This window comes from Coptis chinensis, chromosome 2 (assembly GCF_015680905.1).
Source record: "Coptis chinensis isolate HL-2020 chromosome 2, ASM1568090v1, whole genome shotgun sequence".
NCBI classification, from domain to species: domain Eukaryota; kingdom Viridiplantae; phylum Streptophyta; class Magnoliopsida; order Ranunculales; family Ranunculaceae; genus Coptis; species Coptis chinensis.
Window position 1 is genome coordinate 8624022 of NC_141457.1, and position 19171 is coordinate 8643192.

The 19171-nt window shown below is 33.6% G+C and overlaps 1 long non-coding RNA gene across 2 annotated transcripts; it reads right to left on the minus strand.

Moving 5' to 3' along the window:
* Positions 1 to 4544: 4544 nt before the first annotated feature.
* LOC147514713 (uncharacterized) lies at positions 4545 to 8275 on the minus strand. 2 transcript variants are annotated; one of them, XR_015213264.1, is made up of 4 exons: positions 7953 to 8275; positions 7420 to 7784; positions 4969 to 5054; positions 4545 to 4855 (listed from the first exon to the last, which is right to left on the minus strand). It is a non-coding gene; the product is annotated as an uncharacterized LOC147514713 (long non-coding RNA). The 2 variants fall into 2 exon arrangements; XR_015213265.1 differs by having other exon boundaries at positions 7886 to 8275.
* Positions 8276 to 19171: the final 10896 nt, after the last annotated feature.

Sequence of the window (19171 nt, forward strand, 5' to 3'; positions counted from 1 at the left end):
CTGCCTAGAGGCCGCCTAGCCCCACCTAGTCGGTCTACCAATTTTTTAAACTAGTTTTCGAACCCGTCCTACGAACGGGTGCCGTTATATTAAATAATTCTACAAAATATTAGCAAATATGTGGAGCTATGAGATATATATAAAAATTATATTAATCACTCATTCAAATTTTTTGCACCACTCTCAATAAAAATAAAACATCAAACCTTGATAAAACCTATCAACTTCTTTTAGTTGTTAGGTTTAATAATTGAAGTTTGATTGAAGTTTTATGAGAATGCTCAATGTGGTGAAAATGATATTGAAACTACTTGAATAGCAAGACACTCTCAATCATAATAAAAGAATTATGATAAACACTATTTAAAATACAAAACTATACTTGTTGAGACATTATATTCTCCCTACAAATAATACAACTATGTTTCGAGGTTAGTTTAATGTATTTGCATAAAGTTTTCGATTTTTATTAATTATTTATTGAGGTTAGTTCAATGTAGTTATTGCATCTAGTTTATGTTTTCCATTAATTATTCTTTGAGGTTAGTTCAATGCAGTTGCATCAAGTTTTCGATTTTCCATTAATTATTATTTGAGGTTAATTCAGTGCAGTTGCATCAAGTTTAAGATTTCTCGTTAGTTATTCATTAAGGTTAATTTAGTGTAGTTGCATCCAGTTTTCGATGTTCTATTAATTCGTTTTTGAGATTAGTTAATTGCATTTCCATCCAGGTTCCAATTTCTCATTAATTACTATTTCAAATTAGTTCGATACATTTGCATCCAGTTTCTGATTTACAGTTAATTATTTGTAGAGGTTAGTTCGGTGTTCAATGCATTTGCATCTAGTTTCAAATTTATTGTTATTTATGCTTTGAAGTTAGTTCGACCAGTTACATCCGATTCTAATTTCTAGTTAACTATTATTTGAGGTTGTTTCAATGCATTTGTATCAAGTTTCTGATTTTCCGTTAAATACTCTTCAAGATATTGCATCTAATTTCTAATTTATCATTAGTTAATATTTTATTTTAGTTAGTTTAATGCAGTTGCATCTAATTTCTGATTTTCCATTAATTATTCTTTGAGGTTAGCTCAATGTAGTTGCATCCAATTTTTTATTTATAGTTAATTGTTCTTTGAGGTTAGTTCAATGCATTTGCATCAAGTTTCCGATTTTCCGTTAATTATTTTTTAAGGTTAGTTCAATGTAGTTGCATCAAATTTATGATTTCCTATTAATTATTCGTTGAGATTAGTGCAGTGTAGTTGCATCCATTTCTCAATGTTTCGTTAATTAGTCTTTGAGATTAGTTCATTGCATTTGCATACAATTTCTGACTTCCCGTTAATAACTCTTTGAGGTTAGTTCAATATATATGCATATAGTTTTTGATTATTTATGCTTTGATGTTAGTTCGATGCAATTACATATGGTTTCTGATTTTTCGTTAACTATTCTTTGAGGTTATTTCAATGCATTTGAATCTAGTTTCTGTTTCCTGTCAATTATTCTATGATGTTAGTTCAACGCAGTTGCATTCTATTTTTTTTATTTTTTGTTAATTATTTTGTTATATTAGTTAAATACATTTGCAACCAGTTTTCGATTTTCTGTTAATTATTATTTGAATGTTGTTTGATGTATTTGCATATCATTTCCAATTTCCCGTTAAATATTTTTTAAGAATTTGCATTCAATTTCTAATTTCTCTTTAGTTATTCTCTGACGTAAGTTTAATGTAGTTTTCGATTTTTAATTAGTTAATTACTTTTTGAGCTCGGTTTATTGTATTTGCATAAAGTTTATAATTTTTTGTTAATTACTTTTTGAGCTCAGTTCAATGTATTTGAATCCATAATCCAGTTTCCGATTTCCTTTTAATTATCTAATGTGGTGTGTAATATCAACTATGTGGGATCATCAAAAAAACATGACATAAAAATAAATTATATTTGATTTACTATGTGGGATCATAAAAATTTATCCAGTTCCCGATTTCCCGTTAATTATTTTTTAAATTATACATGACTCACTATGTGGGATCTTCAAAAATTATCTACGAACGTGTGATGTTATGTTAATTATTCTGAAAAATATTTGCAACTATATGTGCAGAACTATTATATATGAATATTATAATGATCACTCATCTAAATTTCTTATAATGTGGAAATCCCACTATCCATTATTAAAAAAAAAAAAAAAAATCACCCTTGATCGATAAAATCCTTCAACTTCATTTTGTTGTTTAATAATAGAAGTTTGATTGAAGTTTTGTGATATTGCTTAAAGCGAAGTTCATATTGAAGCTACTTGAATAGCAAAGCGCTCCCAATCATACGAAAAGAGATCAAATAAACATTATTTTAAATACAAAACTATGCTTATCAAGACATTCCCACAACATATAACACAACTATGTTTTGAGGTTAGTTTAATGCATTTGCATCCAGTTTTTTATTTTCATTTTCGTTGTTTATTTTTTGATGTTAGTTCAATGCAGTTGCATCTAGTTTCCGATTTCCCGTTATTTATTTTTTGAGGTTAGTTCAATGCGGTTAGTTCAATGTATTTGCATCTGGCCAATTTCCTATTAATTGTTCTTCGAGATTAGTTCAATGCATTTGCATCCAATTTCCGATTTCACGTTAATTATTCTTTGAGATTATTTTAATGCATTTGCATCCATTTTTTTATTTCTCGTTTATTATTCGCGATAATGTTGCATTTGCATCTAGTTTCCGATTCTCATTAATAATTGTTTGAGATTAGTTCAATGAATTTGCATACAATTTCCGATTTTTCATTAATTAATTATTGAGGTTAGTTCAATGCATTTGCATCCAGTTTATTTTTTGAGATTAGTTCAATGCAGTTGCATTTGATTTCCGATTTCCCATTAATTATTTTTTAAAATTAGTTCTACGCATTTGCATCATGTTCCCAATTTATAGTTAAATTTTCTTTGATGTTAATTCAATGCAGTTGCCTTCAGTTTCCGATTTCTCACTAATTTAATCATTGAGGGTTAGTTCAATGCATTTCCAACCAGTTTTCGATTTCATGACAATTTTTTTTTTTATGTTAATTCGATGTATTTGCATCAAAGTTTTGATTTTCCGTTAATTATTCTTTGAGGTTAGTTTAATGCAGTTGTATCCATAGTCCGATTTCCTATTAATTACTTTTTTAGATTAGTTTAATATTTGCATTTGCATCAAGTTTTCGATTTCCCGTTAAATATTATTTGAGGTTAGTTCAATGCATTTGCAACCAGTTTTCGGTTTCACATTAATTGTTCTTTGAGCTTAGTTTCATTTAGTATTATATATATTTTAAAATATTTGTCATTATTGGTTGCTGTTATTTTTTATTATACATGCGAGCTTGCATTATAATGAATGTAAAATTTTCTATTATATATTTTGTGATGTTATTTTTTGTATAATTTATTTTTCTACGTAATTTGTTTTGGCTTGGTATAATATATATATATATATATATATATATATATATATATATATATATATATATATATATATATATATATATATATATATATATATATATATATACTAGCTAAAATGCACGTGCTCTGCACATGTAAAAGATTATGCAAATCCGTATAGATAGACCACCGATATCAAGTTGTAATTAAAAAAATTGACGGTGTAAATAAAAATGTGGATTACCAAAGGTTTACATGATCAGCAAACACAAAATGCAATCCAAGCAGTAATATATATTCCTTTAAATGGATTCCTACTTATATATATATCACCAGAAATTCGGTCATTCACGTATCTGTCACCATCAAAGGTTGCAACCACAATATGTGTTGGATCTCCGTGAACACTACATACTTCTTTTTTTCTTAAGTGCTACATGAACACTATAGACTAAGAAGAGGTTCCGAGTCCATCATGCAATATTAGCATCAAGACAATCAAGACAACCAATACATTCACATGAAAAATTATTATAAAGAATTTTTTTTGTAATACCTCTGCCCCAAAGACAACAAATTGTTAAGAATCTAGTAAACTTTTAGACAGAATGAGTGTATCTAGAACCAAAGAAATTCAGAGATTCCTTCCATGCCTCCCTGTGTTTCAACATTTGTGAAAGGGGCATCCTATTTGTGATTTAGTAGATTTCAAAATAAACAAAACATGAAGTAACTGGGAACAATAACTCAACAAATATTAAACAATGACATTTAAAAGTTAATAACGCAAAGCATAAAAGATTCGCAATGTGATAATATTAGACATTAGGAAAAAAAACCAACAACAATCTTTTGCCGTTGATATGTACCAGTTTTGAGAAAATATATCAAGAAAAGTTTGGTTTCCATTAACCTAGCCAACTTAAAATTTATTACATGAATATATATACAAATCCAATGGTGTTGGTGGAATATACACATAAGAATAAAAATATAAAAGATTGTTGAAGAAATTAAATAATCAAAGGAGAATATGATAAAAAAAAATAAGAAGTTGAACTCTTCTATCTGAGTGTTTGCACGGGGATTAGACAGTTTTCAAATCAAGCTTCTCTAGTTCAATAGGTTCTTTGGCAGCAGGGAGGGTCTTCTCTATTTCTTGGAGCGAATTTAGTTTGTCAGTTATGTCCATCTCCTTCTCAGATAGAGCTCTTAATTGTAAATCGGTCTTCTGCTCCATTTCCGGAATCAAGGATCAACCTCCCGGCCTTTAGCTAACAACCCCGTCTTTTCTTCTCCGTCTCATCCTTCATTGATATGAGTTTCTGCTCCATCTCTGCTTCTAGTTCAAATTTGTTCATCTCTCATGCTTAGCCATCAACTTTGAACCTCAACTTGTGTGGCTTATCATTAACCACAATATTTCCTGTGGTTTGAATTATCAAAACATAAGTATCAATGGGATCTGATAAAACAATGTGACTATATTATTGTTAACCTAAAAAGAATCACTTACAAGCTCCTTGCTATTTAGCAAGCGTTTCCTGCACGCAAAGTAACTCCTGTTTTTTTATCAAGCATTGCTTCCTTTATACTAATAGCCTAATAGCAAGAAAGGATTCACTGTGTAAATATGCTTCCAAATAGAACAATAATCCAATTAACAAAAAATAAAAGAGGAGATAGCTTGTCGGGGCACCTCTGCAAGTGTTAGTGATATTCAAACACCCACAATTGCTATCCTAAGTGCACGTAGAAATAGAAACCAACATCTCTTACCTAGTTGAAAGGGTGGCCAAATTTAAGTTCTAATTTGTTTCTTCCTTGTCAATCTTGGGTTTTGAATATGGCGACTCTTTCTTAAATTAACCTACTCAAGCATTCGTGTTTTCCGCTCATGCACTTCTCTCTCCTATTTAGCAAGGCATGAGAGTCAAACAGTCTTTCTTGTTCTAGTTGGAAATTTGTTGATCTTTCAAGTAAAGACACCCTTTCATGAATGAGAAAAAAGCTTACTTAAATATGCCAATTTACATTAATAAAGAATAAAAAAGGAAGCTAGGATTCATGGGTGTGCACGTGTGCAACTAAAAAGGTAGACCCATAGATTTTTGTACTTTTAAACTTCAGTTTAAGCAACTGCACACTCTTGACGCCCCTTGACTCTGCCCTTGTTGATGATAAAATTCTTCATGACGACTACCATGGTTATCGACATGGGAAACCGTACTATTAGCCATCAAAAGGTAAGACGAATGAAGGACGTAAAATTTCAGTCCGTAACGGTCAAGGAAGGTAACCCCTTATGTAGCAACCCAACTGTAGATGGTTGGTTTAGCGAAGCCTCTAAGACCTGTGTTTTCGGAAGGATGCTCTATAGAGAACATCATGACCAAACTCAAAGAAAGGTGAAATTTGTATCCTCTAGGAGTAGGGCCGTAGGGGACTGTTAGTGATGCTCACATAACTCAATACCACACGTTATAACCCAATGACATATATCACCATTAATAACTATCTTCTCTTACATATTAGGTTGTGTATTGCATACATTCATAACTACATCATTCATAAAAAAAATGAGTGTTTTAACATATTGGCTGCATCCCTTGAGCCAAGAATACATTCTATAATCAACGATAGGCAGCCAATACTAATGAGTCATATTTTTACATCTATATTCTACTGGTAAATATATATCTCAACGAAAACCCAACTTCCGAATCAAACCACTCAAATTCACAAATATACTTCAAACACATAATCTAAGCTATCCCTAAAACACCCAACCAACAGGTAGAATGACAAAAAATGGAGCATCCCACATAACAAATGCGCACAAAATCTCAACTCTCACATTAAAGTTAACATAAAAAAAAAATGGCGGAGAAGTAATGGTTACCTTAAGATTCGGAAGCAAGCGAAGATTCTGATTTCTTCAAGCCTAAATGTTGTTGGCATGTGATACTACATAAAATAGGTGTCATATGTGATATGGTCTACGTTTCCCAATCAATATAAGCTGGGCCATCTAACTGAGGTATACACGCGACTCACCCTATCAAAACTAAATTGTGGGTCCTAATAGCCAGAAACAGGCAGGGATGCCTTCATAATTCAAACCCCATCACCCGTACAAACCATTTCAGTTCAGAGATGAGTTTGGCTGGCTTGAATTCAGTGGTATTAACCCAATACTGATTCCACTCGCACTTCCTTTGGCATTTCCATAATTTCATTAGGCACTTCAATTTGACTAAGTCGACTTATCAGCAATGATGGAAGTGGATAGAACACTTTGCATAGTGGGGGCTTCATTAGGATTGCAAAGCTCATTAGGAGGGGATGGCCATAGGTAATAGGTATGTTGGTACTGCCGAAGGTCCATATAATTGACCATCACATCAATAGTAGGAAGTGGAGATCCCGACAAATATGTCATATATGGATAATTGAAACCATGATACATGTCCCCATAAACTTCCTATAAATCAATACAAAAAATGTAGATAAACCAACGGTTTGACAAACTTGTCAAATTTGTGATAGATATGAGATAAAACTTCTTATTTTACACAACGAAAACAAACTAAGAAATTTAATGAAAACAGTAATAATTGCATGAAAACTAAGTTCAATAAACATAGTAATGGTTTGGATTTACTCTACAAATTTGGCATAAAGACTTGCTAGAAAGTCTCCTAACATCCAATCAGTTACTAAATAGTCCATATTGACTTGGATGCATTTTGATTAGACAAATAATGTCAGATAAAATTTCCATAGGAAATGAAAACCAACAGAGGTATAGAAGTTTGTCAAATGTGAAGTATTACAATATTCTATATGGCAGTATACATATGATAGTATAACATTATGAATCCATAATATTATTTGCATAACCAATTTGATTAACCAAGTAATACGCAAGATTATTAGGATAACAAACTAATTAACCAACACATACCATTTAATTATTGTAGGATGGGAACCCTCGCCTTAGCGTAAGAGCATTAGTGTTGATGAAACATTATTCCGAACAACCCAAGCTTGCACTTTATGTCTCCAAGTACTGATAGACCAAAAATGCTCAAGAAGAAAAAGCAGTTTCAAATCACATCCAACGAAACTAAGTTAAACAAAGAGAATATAAAATTAAATGTGTTTGAAAGTGTTTAAGGGACTTAACAAAATAAATAAAAAGCTCCATAAGACCATCCAAAACACTAACAATGAGCGCTCGTAAGAGAGGGGCATTTAAGCAAAACATTATCTGGGCGACCTTAATGTCGAATGCGATTCTAAAATAGAAGGGGAAAGTCTTGTGATTGCCTATGAAATTCAAAGTTTGATATTAGTTTCTAAGCAATTGGTTCTTTAACAAAATACTCGTCAAAATTTAGAACACAACTATAGTGATATGAGATGCATACATATCTTCTCACTTGTTGAATGGTAAATACAATAGCATCCAAAAAGCAAATTCACTTGGAGTAATACCGTTAGAACCAACTGAAGCACAACCCAACAATGCTTCCTCTTTGCGCAGAATTTCCAGTATAAGATCTCTTTAGACAGGACATTTCTTTTCTCTGGCTTAGTCACATAAAGAACCTTTTCCTACAAGAGCATTGGGATAGTAAATAATTCTTAGATTTGATAAAACTTAGAATTCAACAATCTAATAATCAATAAAAACCAAGTTTAATAATTTCCTATGATTACAACTATTCCAAAAGCCAACTGAAGTTTTGAAAATTAGAGAAGTAACGAACAAACAAAGACTATGAGCTTACCCGTAGATTTTGTGATTGAGAGCATGAAGTCTCCCTGGACTCGGTACTTGCTATGTGAGTAGCATAGAAAACAATAATCATAACATTTGAAATTTTCATATGTTATACACTCTTCAATATACACGAATCAGATCGACCATAAAAAATCCCCAAAATTCTTTTATTCCAACTAAGATACCTACTCACTTGTATTTTATTTGGCAAGCTCACCTAGTCCCGGTGGAATTAAACCATTCATATGATTATTTCCAAGATCCAGTGTGTCAAAGCAATGCAATCAGTAAGCTCAGCTTGTATCACCAATCACCCCTTCGAAAGAATTCGAACTCAACGACGATCTGAAAGTGAAGTGAGCTTCCCAAACTCCTTGGGTAAGGTCCCATATAACTGATTGTTACTAAGAATAAGCCTCCGCAGGCTTACTGCATTACAAATATCAATTTGGAAGAGTACCCCTAAAGCGATCATTAGCGGTGGAATATTCCATCGATTAGTAGAACTCCATAGACTAAAGTTATTTGAATCTATATCAAGCACCATGAGATAAATTTTAGAGAAGTATGCTCAAGTTATTTAGCACCATTACAACACAGTCACAAACTGTAAAACTCGGATTCTATTCCAATAACCTAAAACTCGTAAGAAAAAGTTGTTCATACCAATAGTGTCGGATCTACTTATAGCACCGGACCAAGTCTCTTTGATATATGTAACAAAATCGAGTAGGATAGAGTCCTCCATCTTTGTCAAAGTCGCATCCCTTTTAGTTTCTTGGAAACATCGTCCTGAAAGCAGGTGATGTAGTCGATGAATTAACAATATAATAGCCATTTCAATAGCCTAGATTTTGTGCACTTTGCCATGAAATTATAAACAATAGTCAATCCATGAAGCTTCACAACTGTAACCTCAGTGCAATGATTATTGAATATATGTTACAATTAAAAGAACATGGAATAAATCAACCATGGATAACTAATCATAATATAACTGCCCACGAACATGTGTTGATAAACACATTACGATGCACTAATTATGCTTGTGGTGTTACTTGGAGTTCCTAACAACAATGTTGACACCATTAATTTCTTAAAATAAACAATTCCAAGCAGCTACCACTAACTGGTCTGCTACATAAATGTTCAAGTAACTCAATCCAGTTGAGATTCTATTATATATAACACTTTTCTTGTCCACTGGTTTTCGAATCTAAGGAGTTTTGGGCAAAGTTGACTGGGGATTGTCAAATTCATACGTAACAACAAATCTCCGCGTGAACTTCAAATACACTAATGGTCAGTGACCCTCTTTATATGATGTTAACTTTAAGTGCAACACATTTGTTAGCAAAACTTGATAAATTCCATGGACGTTCAGTTCCATATTTTGCAATGGAAATATGTACTGATGGAAAAAATATTGAGAATTGCATTTCCATAATGCTAAAGAAAAATGTAATAGTGCTAATTATAGTCTCGTAGAGGATATAAAACAACATTAACTAACATTGGACTGGATTGAAGGAAAAACCTAATGATAAAAAGCTCCATAAACACCATTGGAAAAACTGTGAATGAGTGATAATCTTTAGAGGCATTTCATCAAACAATATGTAACTAAAAAAATACCAAACACTAATTAAAATCACATACCTTAAGAAGAGAAGATTATACATCGCCTAAAAATCAGAGAACTGTGAGGATTCTCTTGACATTAGAAACCTGAAACAACAAAGTAATAAATAAGATAATAGAACTGACCGACGGTGGAATTGAAGCATTTTTCAACTTTCCATGCAGGCCAAAGCTTTTTTCTCTCCTTCTACGAATTTATGAATTGAAGAAATCAATTCAATGTTTCAATTACCAGGCAGTTTGTACCCACTTGAGGGGTGATCATATGGGTAAGTAAAAACACATGCGACTCTAAAGTTCGTAAGCAATTGAGGGCAATCAAGAATATATGCCCATCATGCTGTCATAGCACATAAACAGTCAAGATCATTTGCTAATTTACCATGTCATGTCAATTCCAATTATGCAATATCCTTCTTATACCACGGACAATTTATATGTTTTTTATAAAGGCGTTTACACTGGATGCATTAATCAAAAGCTTTTTGTTGATAAGTAAGAAATAGTAAATTCCATTGAGCAAGTAATTCCATGACTTCCAATACCGAATTCAACTTTCGTGCCATAATCATTGTTAATGGAATTTTACTTACATGGAGTATCCGATCTGAATAAATCTTCTCCCATTTCTGCTTTTCTTCCATGATCTCCACCTTTCGAAAGCAAAGAATGTTCTTGTAATGGGCTTCAAAGTAAGCTTTTTTCATAGCTACTGATCCAGGGGTTGAACACTTCTCAACTTCTTCCAAGTACTTGTTCTGTGAAAACAACGACCATCTTTCCCAAGATAATAAATCGTTATCAAATCTTCCAAATGAAACCGATTACTTGAATCTAGGATCAGAGGCAATTGGTTTTTCTATCTGCTTATATCATTTTCAGTGCAAAACCCATCAACAATTTTCAAAAACAATGAACATCATCTAAAAATTCAATTGAGAATGACAATATAAGAATTCAACAATCATGAATCAAAACTCATGCAGGTAGTATGAAAAATGAAGAAAGTTCAGAAAATAATACTGAGATCAAATTAAACAAAGGTATTGCAGATATCATACAAAGGAGATATGGGTTTACCTCAAATTCGTTTCTGAGAATCTCTGCCATCATTTCACCCATAACTCTTCCAGATCAAGTTTCAAGAGCTATTACTCTGATGCATAAAAGAGAGTGAAGATTTTGTGCTCAACATGGGCTACCAGTCCACTTGCTAGTCCAAGTGAAGAAGATTAGAATGCAGACAAAACAAAGAGATATAACCAATTAAGAAGCAGATGAATAAGGAAGGAGAGTATTTGCTTTGGTATGAATTAATATAAATTCCATAAAACAAGATATGCAACGAGCACATTACACTTTAATTTGGTGAGCAAGCCGCTTTCGATGATGCAGTGTCCAGTGGAGAGGGAATCGACTTCATTGTAGTAGAAAACAACCTCTGTTAATTGATTCCACACATTAGTGCTGACTGACTAGTAAGTGAGTTGGGTGCATTCTTGGGCGCAAACAGCCGCTGATTTTATTGGGCTTTGGATAATTCGATGGCAAATGTTGTGCAACACTCACAGTCAACTACTATTATATCTCGCACCCACTTGCTTTAAGCCTTTAACCATTCCCGTTTACAAACAATCATCAGTGGAGTAGAGAGGGGATCTCCGGTTTAAGAGAGAGAATGAGGGGAGATTTCTTTTTTGATAACTGAATGAGGGGAGATTTGAGAGAGATAAAACTCATAAAAGAGAAAAGAGAAAGACGTCTGTGATATGTTTTTTTAGTTTTTTTGGATTTTAGCTTTTAAGAGAGAGAGAGAAATGGGCGCATAATAAGAGAAGAAGATGAAGAGAGAGACGGTTGGTTTCTTTTCATTTAAATTCGGTATAAATTGGTAATAATTTGGTAGTTAATGTAATGTTAAGTCGCGAACAATTCAATAGTGGCGTGTAGTTGATTTCCGACTTAAATTTACATATACGTCCTTAAAGTACTATGTAATTTTAAGGGTATAAATGGTATGAAATTTTGAAATGACGAAGTAGTCCTTCTTAAAGGCATTGAATAATTGATTTTAATTTTTTATTAAGGGCATTTTATGGTAGAAAAAAGGTTGGTCTAATTTAAAGGTCCATGTTAATTATGGTATACTATACTAATATATATATATCAGTGTTGACAAAAAAATTATAAATTCTGAAATTTAATTGGAATATGTCGTAATTTTTGTGGTTTTTGAAATATTTAACGATAACTAAATGTCTAAATTCCAAAGTGGATGATGCATTAAATCTATCAAACTTTATTTGTTTAGGCCCATACTACAACAAAAGGGGTCTTTTGCAGCGCACTCTTTTGTAACGCCAAAAAATTGTTGTTAAAGGTCACCTATTGCAACGCCATATGGGGCTGCTAAAGGTTTGTTGTGCTATTAGCTTAACTGTACATAAATTTATTTATTGTGACACCTCTTGCGTGGCAAATAGTTATAATTTTTTTTTTCAAAAAACAGAAAATGCAATTTTTACAGAGGGCTTTATCATTTACCATGCCATTGTTGCTGTTAAAATTAACTCAATCATTTGTGACGCCACTTTCGTTGTAAAAACCTTTTGTAAATGTCCATGTCTTATTGGATGTAGTATGTGTTAAAGCTAGAGAAGCGTTGCTATTGGGCTTTTATGGGGGAGTTAATTTCTTCTAAAGGTTTTTTATGGGGGCCTATTTTTATTGTTGGCTCCAACAAAAACAAAAATAAAAAGTAAAATCCAAAACCTAAATTGGGTTTATTTTTCTCATCTTTTTCTCTTCTTTGCCCCACCATATTGAAAAACCAGTTAATGAGATAGTAAAAGAGCCTTTTGAATTTTGTTGGTGTTCATAGTACGTTGTACTCTCTGTCAATAATAGGTTGTGAAGGTGGCCTTGTTATCCGTGAAGAAGGCGTCATGAGCACCGTGCAAAAGGCGGGCGGTTGAGCATAAGGATCGGAAAGAAAACCCAAAAGAAAAACCATTAGAATAAAGATTCAATTGCATATATTTCTTAGCCCTACACTTTCACTTCAATTGGACTAAGTGCCAATCAACCGCTAAGCTTCGAAGTTTTGGTTGCTACTCTTTTCGGGTTAATTGGTTTTAGTTTTGGATTCTTTTTGGGTTAATTTTTCTGGTTGGTTCTTTTAATTTATTTTACAGGTGTAGAATCTGAAATTACTACTAGAGAATAAAAGTCGGAAACATTCATTCTTCAGGTTGGTTCTTCTTTCTTTTAATATTCCTTTACATTTTTGCTTAGCATTTGTAGCATGTGGTGGTGTTGTTTTTTGGGGTCTCGGGGATGTTGAGTCAGGTGTTTTTAAATGCATCCGCTTCCGGTGATGGTGTTTGTCTCTGCCTTTGTGTAAAACTGTAAAACTCAATGCAAAACATATGATTATGTGGGGAAAAATAAAACGGTACTTGGGTCAACAATGGAAGGACAACATTCACAACATGGTGACGACTTCATATTTGACTTTTGAGAATTCTTGAAAGTGTATCTGTAAAATTTGTGTATTACTTGGGTTGGGATTTGATGCAAAAGCATGTAATTGTTGCTTGGCTTAGATACTGATTAGAATTCTTGAGGTCTTAGGATTTGTTTTATCATTTTGTTTTTTCTATCACTTTCTTGAGTAAATTATGTTGATACTCACCTTATGATTATAGTGTTGGTTGTTCATCTAGTTACGGACATTTTTGATTCGCGAATGGCTTGTCGGGTTCTCTTCAAAGAAGGTCAGTGACATACAAAGCCTACTATTTAAGGTAAGTTTAATTACATGAATGTTCTAATAGGACGAATTTGGTAGAACAAGATTGGGAGATGTATGATTCCAATAATAAATGAGGCAAATTCTCAGTATAATATGAGAGCCTTGTCATGAAGTGACTAATAATTCTTATTTTGTGATTTTTTTTTTCCTTAGTCCTAACTCTTGTGGTATGTGTCCAATAGAAGTATTTGTTTGTCAAATGCTCTTTCTTGTTTGTGCTATTCAAATCTCATTTCTAGCTTCATATCCATCACCGACATTGATATTTCCCCAGTAGTGTTGTCCCATATAAATTATTGATAATGGAATGAACCCTATTGCATGTATACAGGCAAATGAAAACGTGGAACACTTCAAATTTGGGAAGCGAGAGGGAACTTAGCAAGATCTTGGATGAGTGGTAATTTATTTGTCCGCTTATGCGGTCGGATGCATCTGCTCTTTATAAATGTACCCCTCAGTATTCTCTTTGTTGTGACATTAGCTCTGACGAATTTTTTTGCTACTCATTTTGGTTATGAAGGGCTGCTTATATCTGAAGGAATTGTGGGAACAAGCAGCTTTCATCATCCATATACCTCAATGAAGTTTGAACCTTTCCTTGGACAAGATGCAAAGTGCAGACCATAGAATCAGGCCCGATTGGTTCCATTTGGAAATTTTGTTAGGGCTGAAGATTTCAGTCATTATTGAAGGAGGAAGGGATGAAGAGGGTGACCTTGAAGCGTAGCGGCTTGCTAATCTCCATCAAGCCCTAGTTCTACAGTCATGGATGTAGTTCCAAAAGATGAGGGCTTAATTGTATTCTTTCTGGTAAGTTCTCGTCGTAGAGTTCTCGACTCTCATCACGGGTACTTCTTCGTAACCTCCGTGAGTGTATTGTAATATATTAAAAAATAAAGGGTGAGTTTTTGTTCTTTTATCATTGTTAGATTTCTAAGGGACGGTTGGGACCCCACGATCTAAGAACCTCTATATAGGGAGGTTTATGTTCTTTTAGTATAGATTTCTAGCCGGCACAAACATGGTCTACTCTTCTCTGTATGGAGAGGGTATGGATGACACAATCGGCAAGATGTCATCCCGAGGGGGTGGTGGCGTAGGTAGGTAGAGAAGTGACACAAGGCTTGACTCCTTGTGGGGATCTTTGGTGGTATGTTAATAGTCCCAAGGTCATGGTGTGCCTATAATTGCTATATCGACCCTCCATTCTCCATCTACTCACTCAGGGTGGAAACATCATCTGGTGTGTTAAAAACTGACCACAGATCCATTAGCCCATTGATTACTGAGAGTTCTCAAGTGAACAAATTAAGTCTGGATCAACCATGACTGCTCCCCGCAACTTGTCTACCTTTAGTTCGTTGCTCAAAGTTAATATTGTTTTATTTAATATTTAGTGACAAGTTTTAGGTTTATCTTATAAATGTATTTTGGTAGATTTTCTCCCGTTTATATGTTTAATCTTAGTTTTTGTGGGTTAACTAGTATTACGCACCCTTGTTGAAAACGTTTATTATCTGTGCAAACCACGAAAGATCCGCCGAGTGTCTAAAACCCGTCCACTTTTGCTCGTATAGCTTACGTTTGACTTGACATGAATCGCCTAATACGTTCACCAATGTGGTCATGTGGATTTTTCCTTTTTGAAAGAAACCCGGTAGATTTTATAGCTTTCTTAAAATGTTTTTCTCCCCTTTGTTCTTTTTCTTTTTGTAGTATATTAGAAAGTGCTTTTCACGGACTGGACAAATCCTCCATTGAGCATATTCCGAGGCGATTAAGTAAATTGCCCTGGAATGAATGCGAACCATACCTCATAAAATGTTTTATGAAAGTTCACAAGGGAAAATATAGCCAAGTTCACGTGATTGCTTAAACTTTACCGGTGCGAGTCGTTATCATGATGAATTTCTTTGTGGCGGTTGTGGACAAGGTAGGTTCCTATTCTCTCTCTCTAACAAAAACCTCTTTATAATAGAGGTTGATGCTTACAGCCCAAGCAACTAGGTGTAAAGAAATTGAACTCCCCCCAAAGCGATGTAAGTGGAAATCGAACCCAAGACCTCCTAATACAACCACCAGGGCCATGACTAGTTGAGCTACTGGACACTTGACAATCACACACTCACAACATGCAGACTCACTCATAGTTAGGCTTTCACTTGACAATCAAGTGTTACTATTTAAAATAGGGATATTCAAGCGTGATTAATTGCGGTTCTTGGTTATATCGGTTGATCATTGTTATGTGTATACCTTCACTTTGTCCTAGCTTTCTTATAGATTGTTATGATTATTTCAGGTTCTGGAGGAGATTAGATTGGGTTTAGAGTTGAACGATTATAGTTTTCAGCAAAGACGCATTGCACATGTGTTTCTTGGGGGAGCTCTACAACTATGAGCATATAGATTTCTCTGTTATTTTTGAAACACTATATCTGATTCTCGCTTTTGGCCATCTTCACCCAGGTGAGTTTCATAATGGTAGAGACAAGAGATCAAATTTTGTACTTTTCGAATATGAAGTGCGAGCTTTCTAGGAGTCGTTACTAGACAATCTATCAGTTGTATTTTCTTCAAGGTTTAAATGATCCCGACTTTCATAGAATGAAATGTAAGATTGTGGATCATATTTCAGGGCTTGATACTCTAGTTCTTTTGATCTCATCTTTAAAATGAGATAAACTTGGAGAAAAAGTGTAGTGTAAAGTTTTCAAATTGATTGTCTGAGATTGATTTTTTTTTTCTTGTGACTATTAATTATCTTTGTATATCGGTTTGCATTCGATCTTTCCAATTTTAAAACAATGCTTATATTTACTATTCCGGGACTTCATTGTCGAGGGGCAAAAATTTCCCTTTGTACAGGTAACTTGTATTGACATCTTATCTTTGTGATATTGGTTTATCTTGATCCTCATTTTAATGTCGTCAGATTCTCGTGTATGCGATGCGATAAAAAATATAGCAACATACCTTGTTTTTCTTGCGATCGTGTTGTACAAACCAATCCACTTAAAGTTATTCGGTTTCCGCTGTTGGAAAGGATGTAGAAACTGAACTAAGGGAGCATGACTTATCATGGGGAAAATTTCTTTTCGCGATTGATCGAAACCGATGGTGGTAATCGAGTAATCGGCATGATTTACGCTTGATTGGCTTACTTGAAAACGCGTCTCGTTTCATTATGGTTTATTGAAAATTTTGGGCTCATGTTTTAGACAAAATTGAGTTGCAAGTTTGTTCATTGTTATCTAAATTTCGCCTAATAATCCTTCTTTAGGTAAACCTTGTCTTTGCAGGTCAAGTTATTACAATCCGGTTTATCAACCAATAGAATCTGTGACAAATATCTTGTTTTAAATTAGGGGAACCACCGGTATTAAAATGTTTATGAAACTTACTTTTTGGCCAAGCCTCTATCATGCTATATTGCATCTAACAAATTATTCCTTTTGTTATGGCGTATGGCTTCCTATAGGAGAACCGAAAGCTATTCCTTGGACACAACTTTCTCCCATCCGTTCAAGTGGTGACTCATGGGCTCATATGAATTGTGAAGCTGGAGACGTCTTCTGTTGGCCAACCAAAATAGGGTGGGTGATGGGACCAATTTTACTTTATTCATGCTTTCTAACTGGTACCGCTTTAGCCCTTTACCATGGCTCTCCTCTCGATCGAGGTTTTGGAAAATTTATTCAGTGCTTGCCACCAACATGCAAATTATCCTATTACTTCCCTTAAAATGTCATTCTTCTTGCTATACATGAATGCCTTTATTGTTTGTGTTATGTAATACATGTTTAGGATGCAGGGGTCACTCATTTGGGTACAGTACCAAGCCTAGTGAAAACTTGGAAGAACACGCGATGTATGGAAGGCCTTGATTGGACAAAGATAAAGTAACCTAATGGCCCTAAACTTTTGTTCATAACGAATTTCGATAAGTTATGGAAACCTAATATGTTCCTGTGCAGGTCATTTACGCATATAGGAGGTGTATAGTTTCACATGCATTGCCAACTTGAGTGTATATTAGGTTTATTAATGTTTCTAATAAATTTACTTACGTGATTTTTATTTTTTATTTTTTTTTAATTTGTTGTGCCAGATTGGTCGATTGGTCGCCAGAAGTAGTAGAATCAAGAAGAAGCTTCGAGTGGATGCTGCTCAAATTAGCATGTTATAGACATTATTTGTGGAATTTTAGTTTTGAATAATTCGTCTAAATTTAGTTGAACGTTGTTAAGATTATGTGAGACGATGTTTTTCTCAAAAAATAGTTATGTGAATTCTTTAAGATCTTTTGTATTAAATGATTTAGTAATGAAATTCATTTTGTTATGATTTGTGGTGAATTGTTATAGGTTTCTTGTGTTCTATAAAAATTGTTTTTTGGTAGGATTATGTAAATGGAAATGTACATGTATATGTATGAATTGCACCATTTGCAATGCTAAATCGTCCCAAATAAAGTCTGAGGAGTTTATATCATTCATGAACAAATTTGGTGTAGCTAAAAGCTTTGATTCTGATGCGTAGACATTTTTTGCTACGCTTGGTGTGTGGCTAAATTTTTGGACGTCTTTTGCCATGCCAAATGTTCGGCTAAATATTTAAATTTTCCGCACTATGTAGGCAAATATTTAAACTTTCAAGAATCGAAATAGTGCAAAAAGATTGCCTTTTGCGGCGCCTAGTTGTGTAGCTAAAGGTATCACTTTTGCAACGCCATCTAGTTGTTACAAGCTCTCTTTTGTGACACCATGCGCTGCAAATAGTTTGAAAAAAATTTGCAATTAATTTAATTTTAATAAATGAAGTAGCAACGAAATTAGTGTATTAGCAGCACCCTCAGGCGTCGCAACAAACTAAGAACATTTGCCACGCCACCTTTGGCGTTGCATTTGAGTATTTGAGACGCACTTTTTAGCCATGCCTTTGCAACGCCATCTGGTGCGTTGCGACAGATCTTTTGCCACGCTCAAAAGCACTTTTAGCGATGGAGTATGGACAAATAAAATTGTATTGTATACACTACATTTGTATACCCAAAAATATATGCTAAAACCATGCTCTGCTAAAATTTTATTAAGCGGACAACAATACAATTTTATTTGTTGTCCGCTTAGTTTTGGGTGTACACTGTTACCTATTTTATGATTAATTGACTTTTATTTTTACTTTTTTATCCCAGTTACACGTTAACAAATGTAGAAAGTAAATGTTTAGGCAACTCAATTCATTTTTTCTTCATTATATCATTGTTTTTTTTCTAGAAAGAAACTTTGTTATGTTAAACTTCAGCTAAGATTAGTGTGGAAACTATTATTTATGGCGTAAAGATTTTAAGAAAATCGTTTTCGGTGGAAACTATTGTTTTTAGTAATTTAGTTTTTTGTCTCATATTTTTTCGTAATTAGCTATAGTGTTTAGGAAAAGTTGGAGAATCTGTGAAACTCTAGATGGGAT